Source organism: Ambystoma mexicanum, chromosome 1p (genome assembly GCF_040938575.1).
Source record: "Ambystoma mexicanum isolate Mex_15411 chromosome 1p, UKY_AmexF1_1, whole genome shotgun sequence".
NCBI classification, from domain to species: Eukaryota; Metazoa; Chordata; class Amphibia; order Caudata; family Ambystomatidae; genus Ambystoma; species Ambystoma mexicanum.
The window spans coordinates 13,379,811-13,404,362 of NC_090921.1; the positions used below are offsets into that span (position 1 = coordinate 13,379,811).

General features: G+C 48.0%; 20 non-coding genes across 20 annotated transcripts; all 20 read left to right on the forward strand.

Annotated features, from left to right (window-relative positions):
- Positions 1 to 152: 152 nt before the first annotated feature.
- TRNAL-UAG (transfer RNA leucine (anticodon UAG)) lies at positions 153 to 234 on the forward strand. The gene has a single exon. It is a non-coding gene; the product is annotated as a tRNA-Leu (tRNA).
- A 1,144-nt stretch (positions 235 to 1,378) lies between these two features.
- Positions 1,379 to 1,460, forward strand: TRNAL-UAG (transfer RNA leucine (anticodon UAG)). The gene has a single exon. It is a non-coding gene; the product is annotated as a tRNA-Leu (tRNA).
- A 1,144-nt stretch (positions 1,461 to 2,604) lies between these two features.
- TRNAL-UAG (transfer RNA leucine (anticodon UAG)) lies at positions 2,605 to 2,686 on the forward strand. Its single transcript has one exon. It is a non-coding gene; the product is annotated as a tRNA-Leu (tRNA).
- A 1,144-nt stretch (positions 2,687 to 3,830) lies between these two features.
- On the forward strand, positions 3,831 to 3,912 carry TRNAL-UAG (transfer RNA leucine (anticodon UAG)). The gene has a single exon. It is a non-coding gene; the product is annotated as a tRNA-Leu (tRNA).
- Positions 3,913 to 5,056: 1,144 nt separating this feature from the next.
- Positions 5,057 to 5,138, forward strand: TRNAL-UAG (transfer RNA leucine (anticodon UAG)). The gene has a single exon. It is a non-coding gene; the product is annotated as a tRNA-Leu (tRNA).
- Positions 5,139 to 6,282: 1,144 nt separating this feature from the next.
- TRNAL-UAG (transfer RNA leucine (anticodon UAG)) lies at positions 6,283 to 6,364 on the forward strand. The gene has a single exon. It is a non-coding gene; the product is annotated as a tRNA-Leu (tRNA).
- Positions 6,365 to 7,508: 1,144 nt separating this feature from the next.
- Positions 7,509 to 7,590, forward strand: TRNAL-UAG (transfer RNA leucine (anticodon UAG)). The gene has a single exon. It is a non-coding gene; the product is annotated as a tRNA-Leu (tRNA).
- A 1,144-nt stretch (positions 7,591 to 8,734) lies between these two features.
- On the forward strand, positions 8,735 to 8,816 carry TRNAL-UAG (transfer RNA leucine (anticodon UAG)). Its single transcript has one exon. It is a non-coding gene; the product is annotated as a tRNA-Leu (tRNA).
- A 1,144-nt stretch (positions 8,817 to 9,960) lies between these two features.
- Positions 9,961 to 10,042, forward strand: TRNAL-UAG (transfer RNA leucine (anticodon UAG)). The gene has a single exon. It is a non-coding gene; the product is annotated as a tRNA-Leu (tRNA).
- A 1,144-nt stretch (positions 10,043 to 11,186) lies between these two features.
- TRNAL-UAG (transfer RNA leucine (anticodon UAG)) lies at positions 11,187 to 11,268 on the forward strand. Its single transcript has one exon. It is a non-coding gene; the product is annotated as a tRNA-Leu (tRNA).
- Positions 11,269 to 12,412: 1,144 nt separating this feature from the next.
- On the forward strand, positions 12,413 to 12,494 carry TRNAL-UAG (transfer RNA leucine (anticodon UAG)). The gene has a single exon. It is a non-coding gene; the product is annotated as a tRNA-Leu (tRNA).
- Positions 12,495 to 13,638: 1,144 nt separating this feature from the next.
- Positions 13,639 to 13,720, forward strand: TRNAL-UAG (transfer RNA leucine (anticodon UAG)). The gene has a single exon. It is a non-coding gene; the product is annotated as a tRNA-Leu (tRNA).
- A 1,144-nt stretch (positions 13,721 to 14,864) lies between these two features.
- On the forward strand, positions 14,865 to 14,946 carry TRNAL-UAG (transfer RNA leucine (anticodon UAG)). Its single transcript has one exon. It is a non-coding gene; the product is annotated as a tRNA-Leu (tRNA).
- Positions 14,947 to 16,090: 1,144 nt separating this feature from the next.
- TRNAL-UAG (transfer RNA leucine (anticodon UAG)) lies at positions 16,091 to 16,172 on the forward strand. The gene has a single exon. It is a non-coding gene; the product is annotated as a tRNA-Leu (tRNA).
- A 1,144-nt stretch (positions 16,173 to 17,316) lies between these two features.
- TRNAL-UAG (transfer RNA leucine (anticodon UAG)) lies at positions 17,317 to 17,398 on the forward strand. Its single transcript has one exon. It is a non-coding gene; the product is annotated as a tRNA-Leu (tRNA).
- A 1,144-nt stretch (positions 17,399 to 18,542) lies between these two features.
- TRNAL-UAG (transfer RNA leucine (anticodon UAG)) lies at positions 18,543 to 18,624 on the forward strand. The gene has a single exon. It is a non-coding gene; the product is annotated as a tRNA-Leu (tRNA).
- A 1,144-nt stretch (positions 18,625 to 19,768) lies between these two features.
- Positions 19,769 to 19,850, forward strand: TRNAL-UAG (transfer RNA leucine (anticodon UAG)). Its single transcript has one exon. It is a non-coding gene; the product is annotated as a tRNA-Leu (tRNA).
- Positions 19,851 to 20,994: 1,144 nt separating this feature from the next.
- TRNAL-UAG (transfer RNA leucine (anticodon UAG)) lies at positions 20,995 to 21,076 on the forward strand. The gene has a single exon. It is a non-coding gene; the product is annotated as a tRNA-Leu (tRNA).
- A 1,144-nt stretch (positions 21,077 to 22,220) lies between these two features.
- Positions 22,221 to 22,302, forward strand: TRNAL-UAG (transfer RNA leucine (anticodon UAG)). Its single transcript has one exon. It is a non-coding gene; the product is annotated as a tRNA-Leu (tRNA).
- A 1,144-nt stretch (positions 22,303 to 23,446) lies between these two features.
- Positions 23,447 to 23,528, forward strand: TRNAL-UAG (transfer RNA leucine (anticodon UAG)). Its single transcript has one exon. It is a non-coding gene; the product is annotated as a tRNA-Leu (tRNA).
- The last annotated feature ends 1,024 nt before the right edge of the window (positions 23,529 to 24,552 follow it).

Below are 24,552 nucleotides of genomic sequence, written 5' to 3' on the forward strand. Positions count from 1 at the left end.
CAAGTGTGCTTTATTGTTCAGTTCGGGCTTTGCACAGCCAGTGCTAGAATTCAATCCAAGTTCATGCTTTGCTTTGATTTTGAATTAATGGCCAAACCAGCCAATCCCTAAAAAAATACAGGTCTCAGAGGCTCTCGTTTCAGTACCAGCAGGGTAGCGTGGCCGAGCGGTCTAAGGCGCTGGATTTAGGCTCCAGTCTCTTTGGAGGCGTGGGTTCGAATCCCACCGCTGCCAATAGCTGTTTCTTTTTTATCTTCATGCCACGTGTACAGACAGGACAATTGGGAGCCAGGGAATGGCATGTGTTTATGAATTCTTGCTTTTCTGAACACCCAGACTGAAAGCACACATCTGACTCGTGTGCGTTTTCACCAAAAAAGGGTAAAGCATAAATCACTGTTCACTGAAAACGGACATGCGTTCACGATCCTGTCAATAAACACGTGCTTGGCAGGGCCACAAATCTGCCGACACGATGCCCTAATGAATGCACATCTCTTTGCCTTGGTAGTTGCTCCTTTTTGCAGCGCCTTTTCCTGCTGCATCACAAAAACTCAGTTCAAGACACTTGGCTCCATCCAGTGGAGCTCCTATGCCCAGCTTAGAAACCCCCAGGCACGAGATTGCAAGGTCCCTGGTAATTCTCCCACTCCTGGACACGTCGGAACCAAGTTTCGTATGCACTAGCAGCGAGAACAAAATCCCACATGTGAGGACAATAGGCGTCTTTCATTTAGGGCTAGTGTTAGGCTAAGAGTTTGCAGTAGCTCCTTGGGTCGAGTTAGGGGTCGAATGAGACAAAGCTAAGATTTGCGTTACGGCTGGGGTTGGTCCAGTAAGGATCCCACACACCATGGACCATCGGCGGAGGCCCCGGGTAGGCTTACACTGCGGGCTAATGGTGGACTTCTTTAAAAACGTGAGCACTAAATGGGGCGGGATGTTGACTGAAAGAATGCAGCTAGCTACAGAAATATGCAGAAATAAAGAAAAACACATCTCATTGCATGCCTTTAAAGAGCTTACTCTCCCTACCGGCAATGTTCCTGAACCTTCGCTTCCCAAACATTTTTAGAACCAAAAAAAACCTAGAAAAGATCTGACCTCCCTCACCGGGAATTGAACTCAAGACTGCTGGATGGAGGGGTGCTGACATTGACCACTAGGCTACCAGACTGCTGTTGAACAGAGCACTCCCGAAAGGTGACATTTCAATTTCAGGCTGACAAGTGTGCTTTATTGTTCAGTTCGGGCTTTGCACAGCCAGTGCTAGAATTCAATCCAAGTTCATGCTTTGCTTTGATTTTGAATTAATGGCCAAACCAGCCAATCCCTAAAAAAATACAGGTCTCAGAGGCCCTCGTTTCAGTACCAGCAGGGTAGCGTGGCCGAGCGGTCTAAGGCGCTGGATTTAGGCTCCAGTCTCTTTGGAGGCGTGGGTTCGAATCCCACCGCTGCCAATAGCTGTTTCTTTTTTATCTTCATGCCACGTGTACAGACAGGACAATTGGGAGCCAGGGAATGGCATGTGTTTATGAATTCTTGCTTTTCTGAACACCCAGACTGAAAGCACACATCTGACTCGTGTGCGTTTTCACCAAAAAAGGGTAAAGCATAAATCACTGTTCACTGAAAACGGACATGCGTTCACGATCCTGTCAATAAACACGTGCTTGGCAGGGCCACAAATCTGCCGACACGATGCCCTAATGAATGCACATCTCTTTGCCTTGGTAGTTGCTCCTTTTTGCAGCGCCTTTTCCTGCTGCATCACAAAAACTCAGTTCAAGACACTTGGCTCCATCCAGTGGAGCTCCTATGCCCAGCTTAGAAACCCCCAGGCACGAGATTGCAAGGTCCCTGGTAATTCTCCCACTCCTGGACACGTCGGAACCAAGTTTCGTATGCACTAGCAGCGAGAACAAAATCCCACATGTGAGGACAATAGGCGTCTTTCATTTAGGGCTAGTGTTAGGCTAAGAGTTTGCAGTAGCTCCTTGGGTCGAGTTAGGGGTCGAATGAGACAAAGCTAAGATTTGCGTTACGGCTGGGGTTGGTCCAGTAAGGATCCCACACACCATGGACCATCGGCGGAGGCCCCGGGTAGGCTTACACTGCGGGCTAATGGTGGACTTCTTTAAAAACGTGAGCACTAAATGGGGCGGGATGTTGACTGAAAGAATGCAGCTAGCTACAGAAATATGCAGAAATAAAGAAAAACACATCTCATTGCATGCCTTTAAAGAGCTTACTCTCCCTACCGGCAATGTTCCTGAACCTTCGCTTCCCAAACATTTTTAGAACCAAAAAAAACCTAGAAAAGATCTGACCTCCCTCACCGGGAATTGAACTCAAGACTGCTGGATGGAGGGGTGCTGACATTGACCACTAGGCTACCAGACTGCTGTTGAACAGAGCACTCCCGAAAGGTGACATTTCAATTTCAGGCTGACAAGTGTGCTTTATTGTTCAGTTCGGGCTTTGCACAGCCAGTGCTAGAATTCAATCCAAGTTCATGCTTTGCTTTGATTTTGAATTAATGGCCAAACCAGCCAATCCCTAAAAAAATACAGGTCTCAGAGGCTCTCGTTTCAGTACCAGCAGGGTAGCGTGGCCGAGCGGTCTAAGGCGCTGGATTTAGGCTCCAGTCTCTTTGGAGGCGTGGGTTCGAATCCCACCGCTGCCAATAGCTGTTTCTTTTTTATCTTCATGCCACGTGTACAGACAGGACAATTGGGAGCCAGGGAATGGCATGTGTTTATGAATTCTTGCTTTTCTGAACACCCAGACTGAAAGCACACATCTGACTCGTGTGCGTTTTCACCAAAAAAGGGTAAAGCATAAATCACTGTTCACTGAAAACGGACATGCGTTCACGATCCTGTCAATAAACACGTGCTTGGCAGGGCCACAAATCTGCCGACACGATGCCCTAATGAATGCACATCTCTTTGCCTTGGTAGTTGCTCCTTTTTGCAGCGCCTTTTCCTGCTGCATCACAAAAACTCAGTTCAAGACACTTGGCTCCATCCAGTGGAGCTCCTATGCCCAGCTTAGAAACCCCCAGGCACGAGATTGCAAGGTCCCTGGTAATTCTCCCACTCCTGGACACGTCGGAACCAAGTTTCGTATGCACTAGCAGCGAGAACAAAATCCCACATGTGAGGACAATAGGCGTCTTTCCTTTAGGGCTAGTGTTAGGCTAAGAGTTTGCAGTAGCTCCTTGGGTCGAGTTAGGGGTCGAATGAGACAAAGCTAAGATTTGCGTTACGGCTGGGGTTGGTCCAGTAAGGATCCCACACACCATGGACCATCGGCGGAGGCCCCGGGTAGGCTTACACTGCGGGCTAATGGTGGACTTCTTTAAAAACGTGAGCACTAAATGGGGCGGGATGTTGACTGAAAGAATGCAGCTAGCTACAGAAATATGCAGAAATAAAGAAAAACACATCTCATTGCATGCCTTTAAAGAGCTTACTCTCCCTACCGGCAATGTTCCTGAACCTTCGCTTCCCAAACATTTTTAGAACCAAAAAAAACCTAGAAAAGATCTGACCTCCCTCACCGGGAATTGAACTCAAGACTGCTGGATGGAGGGGTGCTGACATTGACCACTAGGCTACCAGACTGCTGTTGAACAGAGCACTCCCGAAAGGTGACATTTCAATTTCAGGCTGACAAGTGTGCTTTATTGTTCAGTTCGGGCTTTGCACAGCCAGTGCTAGAATTCAATCCAAGTTCATGCTTTGCTTTGATTTTGAATTAATGGCCAAACCAGCCAATCCCTAAAAAAATACAGGTCTCAGAGGCTCTCGTTTCAGTACCAGCAGGGTAGCGTGGCCGAGCGGTCTAAGGCGCTGGATTTAGGCTCCAGTCTCTTTGGAGGCGTGGGTTCGAATCCCACCGCTGCCAATAGCTGTTTCTTTTTTATCTTCATGCCACGTGTACAGACAGGACAATTGGGAGCCAGGGAATGGCATGTGTTTATGAATTCTTGCTTTTCTGAACACCCAGACTGAAAGCACACATCTGACTCGTGTGCGTTTTCACCAAAAAAGGGTAAAGCATAAATCACTGTTCACTGAAAACGGACATGCGTTCACGATCCTGTCAATAAACACGTGCTTGGCAGGGCCACAAATCTGCCGACACGATGCCCTAATGAATGCACATCTCTTTGCCTTGGTAGTTGCTCCTTTTTGCAGCGCCTTTTCCTGCTGCATCACAAAAACTCAGTTCAAGACACTTGGCTCCATCCAGTGGAGCTCCTATGCCCAGCTTAGAAACCCCCAGGCACGAGATTGCAAGGTCCCTGGTAATTCTCCCACTCCTGGACACGTCGGAACCAAGTTTCGTATGCACTAGCAGCGAGAACAAAATCCCACATGTGAGGACAATAGGCGTCTTTCATTTAGGGCTAGTGTTAGGCTAAGAGTTTGCAGTAGCTCCTTGGGTCGAGTTAGGGGTCGAATGAGACAAAGCTAAGATTTGCGTTACGGCTGGGGTTGGTCCAGTAAGGATCCCACACACCATGGACCATCGGCGGAGGCCCCGGGTAGGCTTACACTGCGGGCTAATGGTGGACTTCTTTAAAAACGTGAGCACTAAATGGGGCGGGATGTTGACTGAAAGAATGCAGCTAGCTACAGAAATATGCAGAAATAAAGAAAAACACATCTCATTGCATGCCTTTAAAGAGCTTACTCTCCCTACCGGCAATGTTCCTGAACCTTCGCTTCCCAAACATTTTTAGAACCAAAAAAAACCTAGAAAAGATCTGACCTCCCTCACCGGGAATTGAACTCAAGACTGCTGGATGGAGGGGTGCTGACATTGACCACTAGGCTACCAGACTGCTGTTGAACAGAGCACTCCCGAAAGGTGACATTTCAATTTCAGGCTGACAAGTGTGCTTTATTGTTCAGTTCGGGCTTTGCACAGCCAGTGCTAGAATTCAATCCAAGTTCATGCTTTGCTTTGATTTTGAATTAATGGCCAAACCAGCCAATCCCTAAAAAAATACAGGTCTCAGAGGCTCTCGTTTCAGTACCAGCAGGGTAGCGTGGCCGAGCGGTCTAAGGCGCTGGATTTAGGCTCCAGTCTCTTTGGAGGCGTGGGTTCGAATCCCACCGCTGCCAATAGCTGTTTCTTTTTTATCTTCATGCCACGTGTACAGACAGGACAATTGGGAGCCAGGGAATGGCATGTGTTTATGAATTCTTGCTTTTCTGAACACCCAGACTGAAAGCACACATCTGACTCGTGTGCGTTTTCACCAAAAAAGGGTAAAGCATAAATCACTGTTCACTGAAAACGGACATGCGTTCACGATCCTGTCAATAAACACGTGCTTGGCAGGGCCACAAATCTGCCGACACGATGCCCTAATGAATGCACATCTCTTTGCCTTGGTAGTTGCTCCTTTTTGCAGCGCCTTTTCCTGCTGCATCACAAAAACTCAGTTCAAGACACTTGGCTCCATCCAGTGGAGCTCCTATGCCCAGCTTAGAAACCCCCAGGCACGAGATTGCAAGGTCCCTGGTAATTCTCCCACTCCTGGACACGTCGGAACCAAGTTTCGTATGCACTAGCAGCGAGAACAAAATCCCACATGTGAGGACAATAGGCGTCTTTCATTTAGGGCTAGTGTTAGGCTAAGAGTTTGCAGTAGCTCCTTGGGTCGAGTTAGGGGTCGAATGAGACAAAGCTAAGATTTGCGTTACGGCTGGGGTTGGTCCAGTAAGGATCCCACACACCATGGACCATCGGCGGAGGCCCCGGGTAGGCTTACACTGCGGGCTAATGGTGGACTTCTTTAAAAACGTGAGCACTAAATGGGGCGGGATGTTGACTGAAAGAATGCAGCTAGCTACAGAAATATGCAGAAATAAAGAAAAACACATCTCATTGCATGCCTTTAAAGAGCTTACTCTCCCTACCGGCAATGTTCCTGAACCTTCGCTTCCCAAACATTTTTAGAACCAAAAAAAACCTAGAAAAGATCTGACCTCCCTCACCGGGAATTGAACTCAAGACTGCTGGATGGAGGGGTGCTGACATTGACCACTAGGCTACCAGACTGCTGTTGAACAGAGCACTCCCGAAAGGTGACATTTCAATTTCAGGCTGACAAGTGTGCTTTATTGTTCAGTTCGGGCTTTGCACAGCCAGTGCTAGAATTCAATCCAAGTTCATGCTTTGCTTTGATTTTGAATTAATGGCCAAACCAGCCAATCCCTAAAAAAATACAGGTCTCAGAGGCTCTCGTTTCAGTACCAGCAGGGTAGCGTGGCCGAGCGGTCTAAGGCGCTGGATTTAGGCTCCAGTCTCTTTGGAGGCGTGGGTTCGAATCCCACCGCTGCCAATAGCTGTTTCTTTTTTATCTTCATGCCACGTGTACAGACAGGACAATTGGGAGCCAGGGAATGGCATGTGTTTATGAATTCTTGCTTTTCTGAACACCCAGACTGAAAGCACACATCTGACTCGTGTGCGTTTTCACCAAAAAAGGGTAAAGCATAAATCACTGTTCACTGAAAACGGACATGCGTTCACGATCCTGTCAATAAACACGTGCTTGGCAGGGCCACAAATCTGCCGACACGATGCCCTAATGAATGCACATCTCTTTGCCTTGGTAGTTGCTCCTTTTTGCAGCGCCTTTTCCTGCTGCATCACAAAAACTCAGTTCAAGACACTTGGCTCCATCCAGTGGAGCTCCTATGCCCAGCTTAGAAACCCCCAGGCACGAGATTGCAAGGTCCCTGGTAATTCTCCCACTCCTGGACACGTCGGAACCAAGTTTCGTATGCACTAGCAGCGAGAACAAAATCCCACATGTGAGGACAATAGGCGTCTTTCATTTAGGGCTAGTGTTAGGCTAAGAGTTTGCAGTAGCTCCTTGGGTCGAGTTAGGGGTCGAATGAGACAAAGCTAAGATTTGCGTTACGGCTGGGGTTGGTCCAGTAAGGATCCCACACACCATGGACCATCGGCGGAGGCCCCGGGTAGGCTTACACTGCGGGCTAATGGTGGACTTCTTTAAAAACGTGAGCACTAAATGGGGCGGGATGTTGACTGAAAGAATGCAGCTAGCTACAGAAATATGCAGAAATAAAGAAAAACACATCTCATTGCATGCCTTTAAAGAGCTTACTCTCCCTACCGGCAATGTTCCTGAACCTTCGCTTCCCAAACATTTTTAGAACCAAAAAAAACCTAGAAAAGATCTGACCTCCCTCACCGGGAATTGAACTCAAGACTGCTGGATGGAGGGGTGCTGACATTGACCACTAGGCTACCAGACTGCTGTTGAACAGAGCACTCCCGAAAGGTGACATTTCAATTTCAGGCTGACAAGTGTGCTTTATTGTTCAGTTCGGGCTTTGCACAGCCAGTGCTAGAATTCAATCCAAGTTCATGCTTTGCTTTGATTTTGAATTAATGGCCAAACCAGCCAATCCCTAAAAAAATACAGGTCTCAGAGGCTCTCGTTTCAGTACCAGCAGGGTAGCGTGGCCGAGCGGTCTAAGGCGCTGGATTTAGGCTCCAGTCTCTTTGGAGGCGTGGGTTCGAATCCCACCGCTGCCAATAGCTGTTTCTTTTTTATCTTCATGCCACGTGTACAGACAGGACAATTGGGAGCCAGGGAATGGCATGTGTTTATGAATTCTTGCTTTTCTGAACACCCAGACTGAAAGCACACATCTGACTCGTGTGCGTTTTCACCAAAAAAGGGTAAAGCATAAATCACTGTTCACTGAAAACGGACATGCGTTCACGATCCTGTCAATAAACACGTGCTTGGCAGGGCCACAAATCTGCCGACACGATGCCCTAATGAATGCACATCTCTTTGCCTTGGTAGTTGCTCCTTTTTGCAGCGCCTTTTCCTGCTGCATCACAAAAACTCAGTTCAAGACACTTGGCTCCATCCAGTGGAGCTCCTATGCCCAGCTTAGAAACCCCCAGGCACGAGATTGCAAGGTCCCTGGTAATTCTCCCACTCCTGGACACGTCGGAACCAAGTTTCGTATGCACTAGCAGCGAGAACAAAATCCCACATGTGAGGACAATAGGCGTCTTTCATTTAGGGCTAGTGTTAGGCTAAGAGTTTGCAGTAGCTCCTTGGGTCGAGTTAGGGGTCGAATGAGACAAAGCTAAGATTTGCGTTACGGCTGGGGTTGGTCCAGTAAGGATCCCACACACCATGGACCATCGGCGGAGGCCCCGGGTAGGCTTACACTGCGGGCTAATGGTGGACTTCTTTAAAAACGTGAGCACTAAATGGGGCGGGATGTTGACTGAAAGAATGCAGCTAGCTACAGAAATATGCAGAAATAAAGAAAAACACATCTCATTGCATGCCTTTAAAGAGCTTACTCTCCCTACCGGCAATGTTCCTGAACCTTCGCTTCCCAAACATTTTTAGAACCAAAAAAAACCTAGAAAAGATCTGACCTCCCTCACCGGGAATTGAACTCAAGACTGCTGGATGGAGGGGTGCTGACATTGACCACTAGGCTACCAGACTGCTGTTGAACAGAGCACTCCCGAAAGGTGACATTTCAATTTCAGGCTGACAAGTGTGCTTTATTGTTCAGTTCGGGCTTTGCACAGCCAGTGCTAGAATTCAATCCAAGTTCATGCTTTGCTTTGATTTTGAATTAATGGCCAAACCAGCCAATCCCTAAAAAAATACAGGTCTCAGAGGCTCTCGTTTCAGTACCAGCAGGGTAGCGTGGCCGAGCGGTCTAAGGCGCTGGATTTAGGCTCCAGTCTCTTTGGAGGCGTGGGTTCGAATCCCACCGCTGCCAATAGCTGTTTCTTTTTTATCTTCATGCCACGTGTACAGACAGGACAATTGGGAGCCAGGGAATGGCATGTGTTTATGAATTCTTGCTTTTCTGAACACCCAGACTGAAAGCACACATCTGACTCGTGTGCGTTTTCACCAAAAAAGGGTAAAGCATAAATCACTGTTCACTGAAAACGGACATGCGTTCACGATCCTGTCAATAAACACGTGCTTGGCAGGGCCACAAATCTGCCGACACGATGCCCTAATGAATGCACATCTCTTTGCCTTGGTAGTTGCTCCTTTTTGCAGCGCCTTTTCCTGCTGCATCACAAAAACTCAGTTCAAGACACTTGGCTCCATCCAGTGGAGCTCCTATGCCCAGCTTAGAAACCCCCAGGCACGAGATTGCAAGGTCCCTGGTAATTCTCCCACTCCTGGACACGTCGGAACCAAGTTTCGTATGCACTAGCAGCGAGAACAAAATCCCACATGTGAGGACAATAGGCGTCTTTCATTTAGGGCTAGTGTTAGGCTAAGAGTTTGCAGTAGCTCCTTGGGTCGAGTTAGGGGTCGAATGAGACAAAGCTAAGATTTGCGTTACGGCTGGGGTTGGTCCAGTAAGGATCCCACACACCATGGACCATCGGCGGAGGCCCCGGGTAGGCTTACACTGCGGGCTAATGGTGGACTTCTTTAAAAACGTGAGCACTAAATGGGGCGGGATGTTGACTGAAAGAATGCAGCTAGCTACAGAAATATGCAGAAATAAAGAAAAACACATCTCATTGCATGCCTTTAAAGAGCTTACTCTCCCTACCGGCAATGTTCCTGAACCTTCGCTTCCCAAACATTTTTAGAACCAAAAAAAACCTAGAAAAGATCTGACCTCCCTCACCGGGAATTGAACTCAAGACTGCTGGATGGAGGGGTGCTGACATTGACCACTAGGCTACCAGACTGCTGTTGAACAGAGCACTCCCGAAAGGTGACATTTCAATTTCAGGCTGACAAGTGTGCTTTATTGTTCAGTTCGGGCTTTGCACAGCCAGTGCTAGAATTCAATCCAAGTTCATGCTTTGCTTTGATTTTGAATTAATGGCCAAACCAGCCAATCCCTAAAAAAATACAGGTCTCAGAGGCTCTCGTTTCAGTACCAGCAGGGTAGCGTGGCCGAGCGGTCTAAGGCGCTGGATTTAGGCTCCAGTCTCTTTGGAGGCGTGGGTTCGAATCCCACCGCTGCCAATAGCTGTTTCTTTTTTATCTTCATGCCACGTGTACAGACAGGACAATTGGGAGCCAGGGAATGGCATGTGTTTATGAATTCTTGCTTTTCTGAACACCCAGACTGAAAGCACACATCTGACTCGTGTGCGTTTTCACCAAAAAAGGGTAAAGCATAAATCACTGTTCACTGAAAACGGACATGCGTTCACGATCCTGTCAATAAACACGTGCTTGGCAGGGCCACAAATCTGCCGACACGATGCCCTAATGAATGCACATCTCTTTGCCTTGGTAGTTGCTCCTTTTTGCAGCGCCTTTTCCTGCTGCATCACAAAAACTCAGTTCAAGACACTTGGCTCCATCCAGTGGAGCTCCTATGCCCAGCTTAGAAACCCCCAGGCACGAGATTGCAAGGTCCCTGGTAATTCTCCCACTCCTGGACACGTCGGAACCAAGTTTCGTATGCACTAGCAGCGAGAACAAAATCCCACATGTGAGGACAATAGGCGTCTTTCCTTTAGGGCTAGTGTTAGGCTAAGAGTTTGCAGTAGCTCCTTGGGTCGAGTTAGGGGTCGAATGAGACAAAGCTAAGATTTGCGTTACGGCTGGGGTTGGTCCAGTAAGGATCCCACACACCATGGACCATCGGCGGAGGCCCCGGGTAGGCTTACACTGCGGGCTAATGGTGGACTTCTTTAAAAACGTGAGCACTAAATGGGGCGGGATGTTGACTGAAAGAATGCAGCTAGCTACAGAAATATGCAGAAATAAAGAAAAACACATCTCATTGCATGCCTTTAAAGAGCTTACTCTCCCTACCGGCAATGTTCCTGAACCTTCGCTTCCCAAACATTTTTAGAACCAAAAAAAACCTAGAAAAGATCTGACCTCCCTCACCGGGAATTGAACTCAAGACTGCTGGATGGAGGGGTGCTGACATTGACCACTAGGCTACCAGACTGCTGTTGAACAGAGCACTCCCGAAAGGTGACATTTCAATTTCAGGCTGACAAGTGTGCTTTATTGTTCAGTTCGGGCTTTGCACAGCCAGTGCTAGAATTCAATCCAAGTTCATGCTTTGCTTTGATTTTGAATTAATGGCCAAACCAGCCAATCCCTAAAAAAATACAGGTCTCAGAGGCTCTCGTTTCAGTACCAGCAGGGTAGCGTGGCCGAGCGGTCTAAGGCGCTGGATTTAGGCTCCAGTCTCTTTGGAGGCGTGGGTTCGAATCCCACCGCTGCCAATAGCTGTTTCTTTTTTATCTTCATGCCACGTGTACAGACAGGACAATTGGGAGCCAGGGAATGGCATGTGTTTATGAATTCTTGCTTTTCTGAACACCCAGACTGAAAGCACACATCTGACTCGTGTGCGTTTTCACCAAAAAAGGGTAAAGCATAAATCACTGTTCACTGAAAACGGACATGCGTTCACGATCCTGTCAATAAACACGTGCTTGGCAGGGCCACAAATCTGCCGACACGATGCCCTAATGAATGCACATCTCTTTGCCTTGGTAGTTGCTCCTTTTTGCAGCGCCTTTTCCTGCTGCATCACAAAAACTCAGTTCAAGACACTTGGCTCCATCCAGTGGAGCTCCTATGCCCAGCTTAGAAACCCCCAGGCACGAGATTGCAAGGTCCCTGGTAATTCTCCCACTCCTGGACACGTCGGAACCAAGTTTCGTATGCACTAGCAGCGAGAACAAAATCCCACATGTGAGGACAATAGGCGTCTTTCATTTAGGGCTAGTGTTAGGCTAAGAGTTTGCAGTAGCTCCTTGGGTCGAGTTAGGGGTCGAATGAGACAAAGCTAAGATTTGCGTTACGGCTGGGGTTGGTCCAGTAAGGATCCCACACACCATGGACCATCGGCGGAGGCCCCGGGTAGGCTTACACTGCGGGCTAATGGTGGACTTCTTTAAAAACGTGAGCACTAAATGGGGCGGGATGTTGACTGAAAGAATGCAGCTAGCTACAGAAATATGCAGAAATAAAGAAAAACACATCTCATTGCATGCCTTTAAAGAGCTTACTCTCCCTACCGGCAATGTTCCTGAACCTTCGCTTCCCAAACATTTTTAGAACCAAAAAAAACCTAGAAAAGATCTGACCTCCCTCACCGGGAATTGAACTCAAGACTGCTGGATGGAGGGGTGCTGACATTGACCACTAGGCTACCAGACTGCTGTTGAACAGAGCACTCCCGAAAGGTGACATTTCAATTTCAGGCTGACAAGTGTGCTTTATTGTTCAGTTCGGGCTTTGCACAGCCAGTGCTAGAATTCAATCCAAGTTCATGCTTTGCTTTGATTTTGAATTAATGGCCAAACCAGCCAATCCCTAAAAAAATACAGGTCTCAGAGGCTCTCGTTTCAGTACCAGCAGGGTAGCGTGGCCGAGCGGTCTAAGGCGCTGGATTTAGGCTCCAGTCTCTTTGGAGGCGTGGGTTCGAATCCCACCGCTGCCAATAGCTGTTTCTTTTTTATCTTCATGCCACGTGTACAGACAGGACAATTGGGAGCCAGGGAATGGCATGTGTTTATGAATTCTTGCTTTTCTGAACACCCAGACTGAAAGCACACATCTGACTCGTGTGCGTTTTCACCAAAAAAGGGTAAAGCATAAATCACTGTTCACTGAAAACGGACATGCGTTCACGATCCTGTCAATAAACACGTGCTTGGCAGGGCCACAAATCTGCCGACACGATGCCCTAATGAATGCACATCTCTTTGCCTTGGTAGTTGCTCCTTTTTGCAGCGCCTTTTCCTGCTGCATCACAAAAACTCAGTTCAAGACACTTGGCTCCATCCAGTGGAGCTCCTATGCCCAGCTTAGAAACCCCCAGGCACGAGATTGCAAGGTCCCTGGTAATTCTCCCACTCCTGGACACGTCGGAACCAAGTTTCGTATGCACTAGCAGCGAGAACAAAATCCCACATGTGAGGACAATAGGCGTCTTTCATTTAGGGCTAGTGTTAGGCTAAGAGTTTGCAGTAGCTCCTTGGGTCGAGTTAGGGGTCGAATGAGACAAAGCTAAGATTTGCGTTACGGCTGGGGTTGGTCCAGTAAGGATCCCACACACCATGGACCATCGGCGGAGGCCCCGGGTAGGCTTACACTGCGGGCTAATGGTGGACTTCTTTAAAAACGTGAGCACTAAATGGGGCGGGATGTTGACTGAAAGAATGCAGCTAGCTACAGAAATATGCAGAAATAAAGAAAAACACATCTCATTGCATGCCTTTAAAGAGCTTACTCTCCCTACCGGCAATGTTCCTGAACCTTCGCTTCCCAAACATTTTTAGAACCAAAAAAAACCTAGAAAAGATCTGACCTCCCTCACCGGGAATTGAACTCAAGACTGCTGGATGGAGGGGTGCTGACATTGACCACTAGGCTACCAGACTGCTGTTGAACAGAGCACTCCCGAAAGGTGACATTTCAATTTCAGGCTGACAAGTGTGCTTTATTGTTCAGTTCGGGCTTTGCACAGCCAGTGCTAGAATTCAATCCAAGTTCATGCTTTGCTTTGATTTTGAATTAATGGCCAAACCAGCCAATCCCTAAAAAAATACAGGTCTCAGAGGCCCTCGTTTCAGTACCAGCAGGGTAGCGTGGCCGAGCGGTCTAAGGCGCTGGATTTAGGCTCCAGTCTCTTTGGAGGCGTGGGTTCGAATCCCACCGCTGCCAATAGCTGTTTCTTTTTTATCTTCATGCCACGTGTACAGACAGGACAATTGGGAGCCAGGGAATGGCATGTGTTTATGAATTCTTGCTTTTCTGAACACCCAGACTGAAAGCACACATCTGACTCGTGTGCGTTTTCACCAAAAAAGGGTAAAGCATAAATCACTGTTCACTGAAAACGGACATGCGTTCACGATCCTGTCAATAAACACGTGCTTGGCAGGGCCACAAATCTGCCGACACGATGCCCTAATGAATGCACATCTCTTTGCCTTGGTAGTTGCTCCTTTTTGCAGCGCCTTTTCCTGCTGCATCACAAAAACTCAGTTCAAGACACTTGGCTCCATCCAGTGGAGCTCCTATGCCCAGCTTAGAAACCCCCAGGCACGAGATTGCAAGGTCCCTGGTAATTCTCCCACTCCTGGACACGTCGGAACCAAGTTTCGTATGCACTAGCAGCGAGAACAAAATCCCACATGTGAGGACAATAGGCGTCTTTCATTTAGGGCTAGTGTTAGGCTAAGAGTTTGCAGTAGCTCCTTGGGTCGAGTTAGGGGTCGAATGAGACAAAGCTAAGATTTGCGTTACGGCTGGGGTTGGTCCAGTAAGGATCCCACACACCATGGACCATCGGCGGAGGCCCCGGGTAGGCTTACACTGCGGGCTAATGGTGGACTTCTTTAAAAACGTGAGCACTAAATGGGGCGGGATGTTGACTGAAAGAATGCAGCTAGCTACAGAAATATGCAGAAATAAAGAAAAACACATCTCATTGCATGCCTTTAAAGAGCTTACTCTCCCTACCGGCAATGTTCCTGAACCTTCGCTTCCCAAACATTTTTAGAACCAAAAAAAACCTAGAAAAGATCTGACCTCCCTCACCGGGAATTGAACTCAAGACTGCTGGATGGAGGGGTGCTGACATTGACCACTAGGCTACCAGACTGCTGTTGAACAGAGCACTCCCGAAAGGTGACATTTCAATTTCAGGCTGACAAGTGTGCTTTATTGTTCAGTTCGGGCTTTGCACAGCCAGTGCTAGAATTCAATCCAAGTTCATGCTTTGCTTTGATTTTGAATTAATGGCCAAACCAGCCAATCCCTAAAAAAATACAGGTCTCAGAGGCTCTCGTTTCAGTACCAGCAGGGTAGCGTGGCCGAGCGGTCTAAGGCGCTGGATTTAGGCTCCAGTCTCTTTGGAGGCGTGGGTTCGAATCCCACCGCTGCCAATAGCTGTTTCTTTTTTATCTTCATGCCACGTGTACAGACAGGACAATTGGGAGCCAGGGAATGGCATGTGTTTATGAATTCTTGCTTTTCTGAACACCCAGACTGAAAGCACACATCTGACTCGTGTGCGTTTTCACCAAAAAAGGGTAAAGCATAAATCACTGTTCACTGAAAACGGACATGCGTTCACGATCCTGTCAATAAACACGTGCTTGGCAGGGCCACAAATCTGCCGACACGATGCCCTAATGAATGCACATCTCTTTGCCTTGGTAGTTGCTCCTTTTTGCAGCGCCTTTTCCTGCTGCATCACAAAAACTCAGTTCAAGACACTTGGCTCCATCCAGTGGAGCTCCTATGCCCAGCTTAGAAACCCCCAGGCACGAGATTGCAAGGTCCCTGGTAATTCTCCCACTCCTGGACACGTCGGAACCAAGTTTCGTATGCACTAGCAGCGAGAACAAAATCCCACATGTGAGGACAATAGGCGTCTTTCATTTAGGGCTAGTGTTAGGCTAAGAGTTTGCAGTAGCTCCTTGGGTCGAGTTAGGGGTCGAATGAGACAAAGCTAAGATTTGCGTTACGGCTGGGGTTGGTCCAGTAAGGATCCCACACACCATGGACCATCGGCGGAGGCCCCGGGTAGGCTTACACTGCGGGCTAATGGTGGACTTCTTTAAAAACGTGAGCACTAAATGGGGCGGGATGTTGACTGAAAGAATGCAGCTAGCTACAGAAATATGCAGAAATAAAGAAAAACACATCTCATTGCATGCCTTTAAAGAGCTTACTCTCCCTACCGGCAATGTTCCTGAACCTTCGCTTCCCAAACATTTTTAGAACCAAAAAAAACCTAGAAAAGATCTGACCTCCCTCACCGGGAATTGAACTCAAGACTGCTGGATGGAGGGGTGCTGACATTGACCACTAGGCTACCAGACTGCTGTTGAACAGAGCACTCCCGAAAGGTGACATTTCAATTTCAGGCTGACAAGTGTGCTTTATTGTTCAGTTCGGGCTTTGCACAGCCAGTGCTAGAATTCAATCCAAGTTCATGCTTTGCTTTGATTTTGAATTAATGGCCAAACCAGCCAATCCCTAAAAAAATACAGGTCTCAGAGGCTCTCGTTTCAGTACCAGCAGGGTAGCGTGGCCGAGCGGTCTAAGGCGCTGGATTTAGGCTCCAGTCTCTTTGGAGGCGTGGGTTCGAATCCCACCGCTGCCAATAGCTGTTTCTTTTTTATCTTCATGCCACGTGTACAGACAGGACAATTGGGAGCCAGGGAATGGCATGTGTTTATGAATTCTTGCTTTTCTGAACACCCAGACTGAAAGCACACATCTGACTCGTGTGCGTTTTCACCAAAAAAGGGTAAAGCATAAATCACTGTTCACTGAAAACGGACATGCGTTCACGATCCTGTCAATAAACACGTGCTTGGCAGGGCCACAAATCTGCCGACACGATGCCCTAATGAATGCACATCTCTTTGCCTTGGTAGTTGCTCCTTTTTGCAGCGCCTTTTCCTGCTGCATCACAAAAACTCAGTTCAAGACACTTGGCTCCATCCAGTGGAGCTCCTATGCCCAGCTTAGAAACCCCCAGGCACGAGATTGCAAGGTCCCTGGTAATTCTCCCACTCCTGGACACGTCGGAACCAAGTTTCGTATGCACTAGCAGCGAGAACAAAATCCCACATGTGAGGACAATAGGCGTCTTTCCTTTAGGGCTAGTGTTAGGCTAAGAGTTTGCAGTAGCTCCTTGGGTCGAGTTAGGGGTCGAATGAGACAAAGCTAAGATTTGCGTTACGGCTGGGGTTGGTCCAGTAAGGATCCCACACACCATGGACCATCGGCGGAGGCCCCGGGTAGGCTTACACTGCGGGCTAATGGTGGACTTCTTTAAAAACGTGAGCACTAAATGGGGCGGGATGTTGACTGAAAGAATGCAGCTAGCTACAGAAATATGCAGAAATAAAGAAAAACACATCTCATTGCATGCCTTTAAAGAGCTTACTCTCCCTACCGGCAATGTTCCTGAACCTTCGCTTCCCAAACATTTTTAGAACCAAAAAAAACCTAGAAAAGATCTGACCTCCCTCACCGGGAATTGAACTCAAGACTGCTGGATGGAGGGGTGCTGACATTGACCACTAGGCTACCAGACTGCTGTTGAACAGAGCACTCCCGAAAGGTGACATTTCAATTTCAGGCTGACAAGTGTGCTTTATTGTTCAGTTCGGGCTTTGCACAGCCAGTGCTAGAATTCAATCCAAGTTCATGCTTTGCTTTGATTTTGAATTAATGGCCAAACCAGCCAATCCCTAAAAAAATACAGGTCTCAGAGGCTCTCGTTTCAGTACCAGCAGGGTAGCGTGGCCGAGCGGTCTAAGGCGCTGGATTTAGGCTCCAGTCTCTTTGGAGGCGTGGGTTCGAATCCCACCGCTGCCAATAGCTGTTTCTTTTTTATCTTCATGCCACGTGTACAGACAGGACAATTGGGAGCCAGGGAATGGCATGTGTTTATGAATTCTTGCTTTTCTGAACACCCAGACTGAAAGCACACATCTGACTCGTGTGCGTTTTCACCAAAAAAGGGTAAAGCATAAATCACTGTTCACTGAAAACGGACATGCGTTCACGATCCTGTCAATAAACACGTGCTTGGCAGGGCCACAAATCTGCCGACACGATGCCCTAATGAATGCACATCTCTTTGCCTTGGTAGTTGCTCCTTTTTGCAGCGCCTTTTCCTGCTGCATCACAAAAACTCAGTTCAAGACACTTGGCTCCATCCAGTGGAGCTCCTATGCCCAGCTTAGAAACCCCCAGGCACGAGATTGCAAGGTCCCTGGTAATTCTCCCACTCCTGGACACGTCGGAACCAAGTTTCGTATGCACTAGCAGCGAGAACAAAATCCCACATGTGAGGACAATAGGCGTCTTTCATTTAGGGCTAGTGTTAGGCTAAGAGTTTGCAGTAGCTCCTTGGGTCGAGTTAGGGGTCGAATGAGACAAAGCTAAGATTTGCGTTACGGCTGGGGTTGGTCCAGTAAGGATCCCACACACCATGGACCATCGGCGGAGGCCCCGGGTAGGCTTACACTGCGGGCTAATGGTGGACTTCTTTAAAAACGTGAGCACTAAATGGGGCGGGATGTTGACTGAAAGAATGCAGCTAGCTACAGAAATATGCAGAAATAAAGAAAAACACATCTCATTGCATGCCTTTAAAGAGCTTACTCTCCCTACCGGCAATGTTCCTGAACCTTCGCTTCCCAAACATTTTTAGAACCAAAAAAAACCTAGAAAAGATCTGACCTCCCTCACCGGGAATTGAACTCAAGACTGCTGGATGGAGGGGTGCTGACATTGACCACTAGGCTACCAGACTGCTGTTGAACAGAGCACTCCCGAAAGGTGACATTTCAATTTCAGGCTGACAAGTGTGCTTTATTGTTCAGTTCGGGCTTTGCACAGCCAGTGCTAGAATTCAATCCAAGTTCATGCTTTGCTTTGATTTTGAATTAATGGCCAAACCAGCCAATCCCTAAAAAAATACAGGTCTCAGAGGCTCTCGTTTCAGTACCAGCAGGGTAGCGTGGCCGAGCGGTCTAAGGCGCTGGATTTAGGCTCCAGTCTCTTTGGAGGCGTGGGTTCGAATCCCACCGCTGCCAATAGCTGTTTCTTTTTTATCTTCATGCCACGTGTACAGACAGGACAATTGGGAGCCAGGGAATGGCATGTGTTTATGAATTCTTGCTTTTCTGAACACCCAGACTGAAAGCACACATCTGACTCGTGTGCGTTTTCACCAAAAAAGGGTAAAGCATAAATCACTGTTCACTGAAAACGGACATGCGTTCACGATCCTGTCAATAAACACGTGCTTGGCAGGGCCACAAATCTGCCGACACGATGCCCTAATGAATGCACATCTCTTTGCCTTGGTAGTTGCTCCTTTTTGCAGCGCCTTTTCCTGCTGCATCACAAAAACTCAGTTCAAGACACTTGGCTCCATCCAGTGGAGCTCCTATGCCCAGCTTAGAAACCCCCAGGCACGAGATTGCAAGGTCCCTGGTAATTCTCCCACTCCTGGACACGTCGGAACCAAGTTTCGTATGCACTAGCAGCGAGAACAAAATCCCACATGTGAGGACAATAGGCGTCTTTCATTTAGGGCTAGTGTTAGGCTAAGAGTTTGCAGTAGCTCCTTGGGTCGAGTTAGGGGTCGAATGAGACAAAGCTAAGATTTGCGTTACGGCTGGGGTTGGTCCAGTAAGGATCCCACACACCATGGACCATCGGCGGAGGCCCCGGGTAGGCTTACACTGCGGGCTAATGGTGGACTTCTTTAAAAACGTGAGCACTAAATGGGGCGGGATGTTGACTGAAAGAATGCAGCTAGCTACAGAAATATGCAGAAATAAAGAAAAACACATCTCATTGCATGCCTTTAAAGAGCTTACTCTCCCTACCGGCAATGTTCCTGAACCTTCGCTTCCCAAACATTTTTAGAACCAAAAAAAACCTAGAAAAGATCTGACCTCCCTCACCGGGAATTGAACTCAAGACTGCTGGATGGAGGGGTGCTGACATTGACCACTAGGCTACCAGACTGCTGTTGAACAGAGCACTCCCGAAAGGTGACATTTCAATTTCAGGCTGACAAGTGTGCTTTATTGTTCAGTTCGGGCTTTGCACAGCCAGTGCTAGAATTCAATCCAAGTTCATGCTTTGCTTTGATTTTGAATTAATGGCCAAACCAGCCAATCCCTAAAAAAATACAGGTCTCAGAGGCTCTCGTTTCAGTACCAGCAGGGTAGCGTGGCCGAGCGGTCTAAGGCGCTGGATTTAGGCTCCAGTCTCTTTGGAGGCGTGGGTTCGAATCCCACCGCTGCCAATAGCTGTTTCTTTTTTATCTTCATGCCACGTGTACAGACAGGACAATTGGGAGCCAGGGAATGGCATGTGTTTATGAATTCTTGCTTTTCTGAACACCCAGACTGAAAGCACACATCTGACTCGTGTGCGTTTTCACCAAAAAAGGGTAAAGCATAAATCACTGTTCACTGAAAACGGACATGCGTTCACGATCCTGTCAATAAACACGTGCTTGGCAGGGCCACAAATCTGCCGACACGATGCCCTAATGAATGCACATCTCTTTGCCTTGGTAGTTGCTCCTTTTTGCAGCGCCTTTTCCTGCTGCATCACAAAAACTCAGTTCAAGACACTTGGCTCCATCCAGTGGAGCTCCTATGCCCAGCTTAGAAACCCCCAGGCACGAGATTGCAAGGTCCCTGGTAATTCTCCCACTCCTGGACACGTCGGAACCAAGTTTCGTATGCACTAGCAGCGAGAACAAAATCCCACATGTGAGGACAATAGGCGTCTTTCCTTTAGGGCTAGTGTTAGGCTAAGAGTTTGCAGTAGCTCCTTGGGTCGAGTTAGGGGTCGAATGAGACAAAGCTAAGATTTGCGTTACGGCTGGGGTTGGTCCAGTAAGGATCCCACACACCATGGACCATCGGCGGAGGCCCCGGGTAGGCTTACACTGCGGGCTAATGGTGGACTTCTTTAAAAACGTGAGCACTAAATGGGGCGGGATGTTGACTGAAAGAATGCAGCTAGCTACAGAAATATGCAGAAATAAAGAAAAACACATCTCATTGCATGCCTTTAAAGAGCTTACTCTCCCTACCGGCAATGTTCCTGAACCTTCGCTTCCCAAACATTTTTAGAACCAAAAAAAACCTAGAAAAGATCTGACCTCCCTCACCGGGAATTGAACTCAAGACTGCTGGATGGAGGGGTGCTGACATTGACCACTAGGCTACCAGACTGCTGTTGAACAGAGCACTCCCGAAAGGTGACATTTCAATTTCAGGCTGACAAGTGTGCTTTATTGTTCAGTTCGGGCTTTGCACAGCCAGTGCTAGAATTCAATCCAAGTTCATGCTTTGCTTTGATTTTGAATTAATGGCCAAACCAGCCAATCCCTAAAAAAATACAGGTCTCAGAGGCTCTCGTTTCAGTACCAGCAGGGTAGCGTGGCCGAGCGGTCTAAGGCGCTGGATTTAGGCTCCAGTCTCTTTGGAGGCGTGGGTTCGAATCCCACCGCTGCCAATAGCTGTTTCTTTTTTATCTTCATGCCACGTGTACAGACAGGACAATTGGGAGCCAGGGAATGGCATGTGTTTATGAATTCTTGCTTTTCTGAACACCCAGACTGAAAGCACACATCTGACTCGTGTGCGTTTTCACCAAAAAAGGGTAAAGCATAAATCACTGTTCACTGAAAACGGACATGCGTTCACGATCCTGTCAATAAACACGTGCTTGGCAGGGCCACAAATCTGCCGACACGATGCCCTAATGAATGCACATCTCTTTGCCTTGGTAGTTGCTCCTTTTTGCAGCGCCTTTTCCTGCTGCATCACAAAAACTCAGTTCAAGACACTTGGCTCCATCCAGTGGAGCTCCTATGCCCAGCTTAGAAACCCCCAGGCACGAGATTGCAAGGTCCCTGGTAATTCTCCCACTCCTGGACACGTCGGAACCAAGTTTCGTATGCACTAGCAGCGAGAACAAAATCCCACATGTGAGGACAATAGGCGTCTTTCATTTAGGGCTAGTGTTAGGCTAAGAGTTTGCAGTAGCTCCTTGGGTCGAGTTAGGGGTCGAATGAGACAAAGCTAAGATTTGCGTTACGGCTGGGGTTGGTCCAGTAAGGATCCCACACACCATGGACCATCGGCGGAGGCCCCGGGTAGGCTTACACTGCGGGCTAATGGTGGACTTCTTTAAAAACGTGAGCACTAAATGGGGCGGGATGTTGACTGAAAGAATGCAGCTAGCTACAGAAATATGCAGAAATAAAGAAAAACACATCTCATTGCATGCCTTTAAAGAGCTTACTCTCCCTACCGGCAATGTTCCTGAACCTTCGCTTCCCAAACATTTTTAGAACCAAAAAAAACCTAGAAAAGATCTGACCTCCCTCACCGGGAATTGAACTCAAGACTGCTGGATGGAGGGGTGCTGACATTGACCACTAGGCTACCAGACTGCTGTTGAACAGAGCACTCCCGAAAGGTGACATTTCAATTTCAGGCTGACAAGTGTGCTTTATTGTTCAGTTCGGGCTTTGCACAGCCAGTGCTAGAATTCAATCCAAGTTCATGCTTTGCTTTGATTTTGAATTAATGGCCAAACCAGCCAATCCCTAAAAAAATACAGGTCTCAGAGGCTCTCGTTTCAGTACCAGCAGGGTAGCGTGGCCGAGCGGTCTAAGGCGCTGGATTTAGGCTCCAGTCTCTTTGGAGGCGTGGGTTCGAATCCCACCGCTGCCAATAGCTGTTTCTTTTTTATCTTCATGCCACGTGTACAGACAGGACAATTGGGAGCCAGGGAATGGCATGTGTTTATGAATTCTTGCTTTTCTGAACACCCAGACTGAAAGCACACATCTGACTCGTGTGCGTTTTCACCAAAAAAGGGTAAAGCATAAATCACTGTTCACTGAAAACGGACATGCGTTCACGATCCTGTCAATAAACACGTGCTTGGCAGGGCCACAAATCTGCCGACACGATGCCCTAATGAATGCACATCTCTTTGCCTTGGTAGTTGCTCCTTTTTGCAGCGCCTTTTCCTGCTGCATCACAAAAACTCAGTTCAAGACACTTGGCTCCATCCAGTGGAGCTCCTATGCCCAGCTTAGAAACCCCCAGGCACGAGATTGCAAGGTCCCTGGTAATTCTCCCACTCCTGGACACGTCGGAACCAAGTTTCGTATGCACTAGCAGCGAGAACAAAATCCCACATGTGAGGACAATAGGCGTCTTTCCTTTAGGGCTAGTGTTAGGCTAAGAGTTTGCAGTAGCTCCTTGGGTCGAGTTAGGGGTCGAATGAGACAAAGCTAAGATTTGCGTTACGGCTGGGGTTGGTCCAGTAAGGATCCCACACACCATGGACCATCGGCGGAGGCCCCGGGTAGGCTTACACTGCGGGCTAATGGTGGACTTCTTTAAAAACGTGAGCACTAAATGGGGCGGGATGTTGACTGAAAGAATGCAGCTAGCTACAGAAATATGCAGAAATAAAGAAAAACACATCTCATTGCATGCCTTTAAAGAGCTTACTCTCCCTACCGGCAATGTTCCTGAACCTTCGCTTCCCAAACATTTTTAGAACCAAAAAAAACCTAGAAAAGATCTGACCTCCCTCACCGGGAATTGAACTCAAGACTGCTGGATGGAGGGGTGCTGACATTGACCACTAGGCTACCAGACTGCTGTTGAACAGAGCACTCCCGAAAGGTGACATTTCAATTTCAGGCTGACAAGTGTGCTTTATTGTTCAGTTCGGGCTTTGCACAGCCAGTGCTAGAATTCAATCCAAGTTCATGCTTTGCTTTGATTTTGAATTAATGGCCAAACCAGCCAATCCCTAAAAAAATACAGGTCTCAGAGGCTCTCGTTTCAGTACCAGCAGGGTAGCGTGGCCGAGCGGTCTAAGGCGCTGGATTTAGGCTCCAGTCTCTTTGGAGGCGTGGGTTCGAATCCCACCGCTGCCAATAGCTGTTTCTTTTTTATCTTCATGCCACGTGTACAGACAGGACAATTGGGAGCCAGGGAATGGCATGTGTTTATGAATTCTTGCTTTTCTGAACACCCAGACTGAAAGCACACATCTGACTCGTGTGCGTTTTCACCAAAAAAGGGTAAAGCATAAATCACTGTTCACTGAAAACGGACATGCGTTCACGATCCTGTCAATAAACACGTGCTTGGCAGGGCCACAAATCTGCCGACACGATGCCCTAATGAATGCACATCTCTTTGCCTTGGTAGTTGCTCCTTTTTGCAGCGCCTTTTCCTGCTGCATCACAAAAACTCAGTTCAAGACACTTGGCTCCATCCAGTGGAGCTCCTATGCCCAGCTTAGAAACCCCCAGGCACGAGATTGCAAGGTCCCTGGTAATTCTCCCACTCCTGGACACGTCGGAACCAAGTTTCGTATGCACTAGCAGCGAGAACAAAATCCCACATGTGAGGACAATAGGCGTCTTTCATTTAGGGCTAGTGTTAGGCTAAGAGTTTGCAGTAGCTCCTTGGGTCGAGTTAGGGGTCGAATGAGACAAAGCTAAGATTTGCGTTACGGCTGGGGTTGGTCCAGTAAGGATCCCACACACCATGGACCATCGGCGGAGGCCCCGGGTAGGCTTACACTGCGGGCTAATGGTGGACTTCTTTAAAAACGTGAGCACTAAATGGGGCGGGATGTTGACTGAAAGAATGCAGCTAGCTACAGAAATATGCAGAAATAAAGAAAAACACATCTCATTGCATGCCTTTAAAGAGCTTACTCTCCCTACCGGCAATGTTCCTGAACCTTCGCTTCCCAAACATTTTTAGAACCAAAAAAAACCTAGAAAAGATCTGACCTCCCTCACCGGGAATTGAACTCAAGACTGCTGGATGGAGGGGTGCTGACATTGACCACTAGGCTACCAGACTGCTGTTGAACAGAGCACTCCCGAAAGGTGACATTTCAATTTCAGGCTGACAAGTGTGCTTTATTGTTCAGTTCGGGCTTTG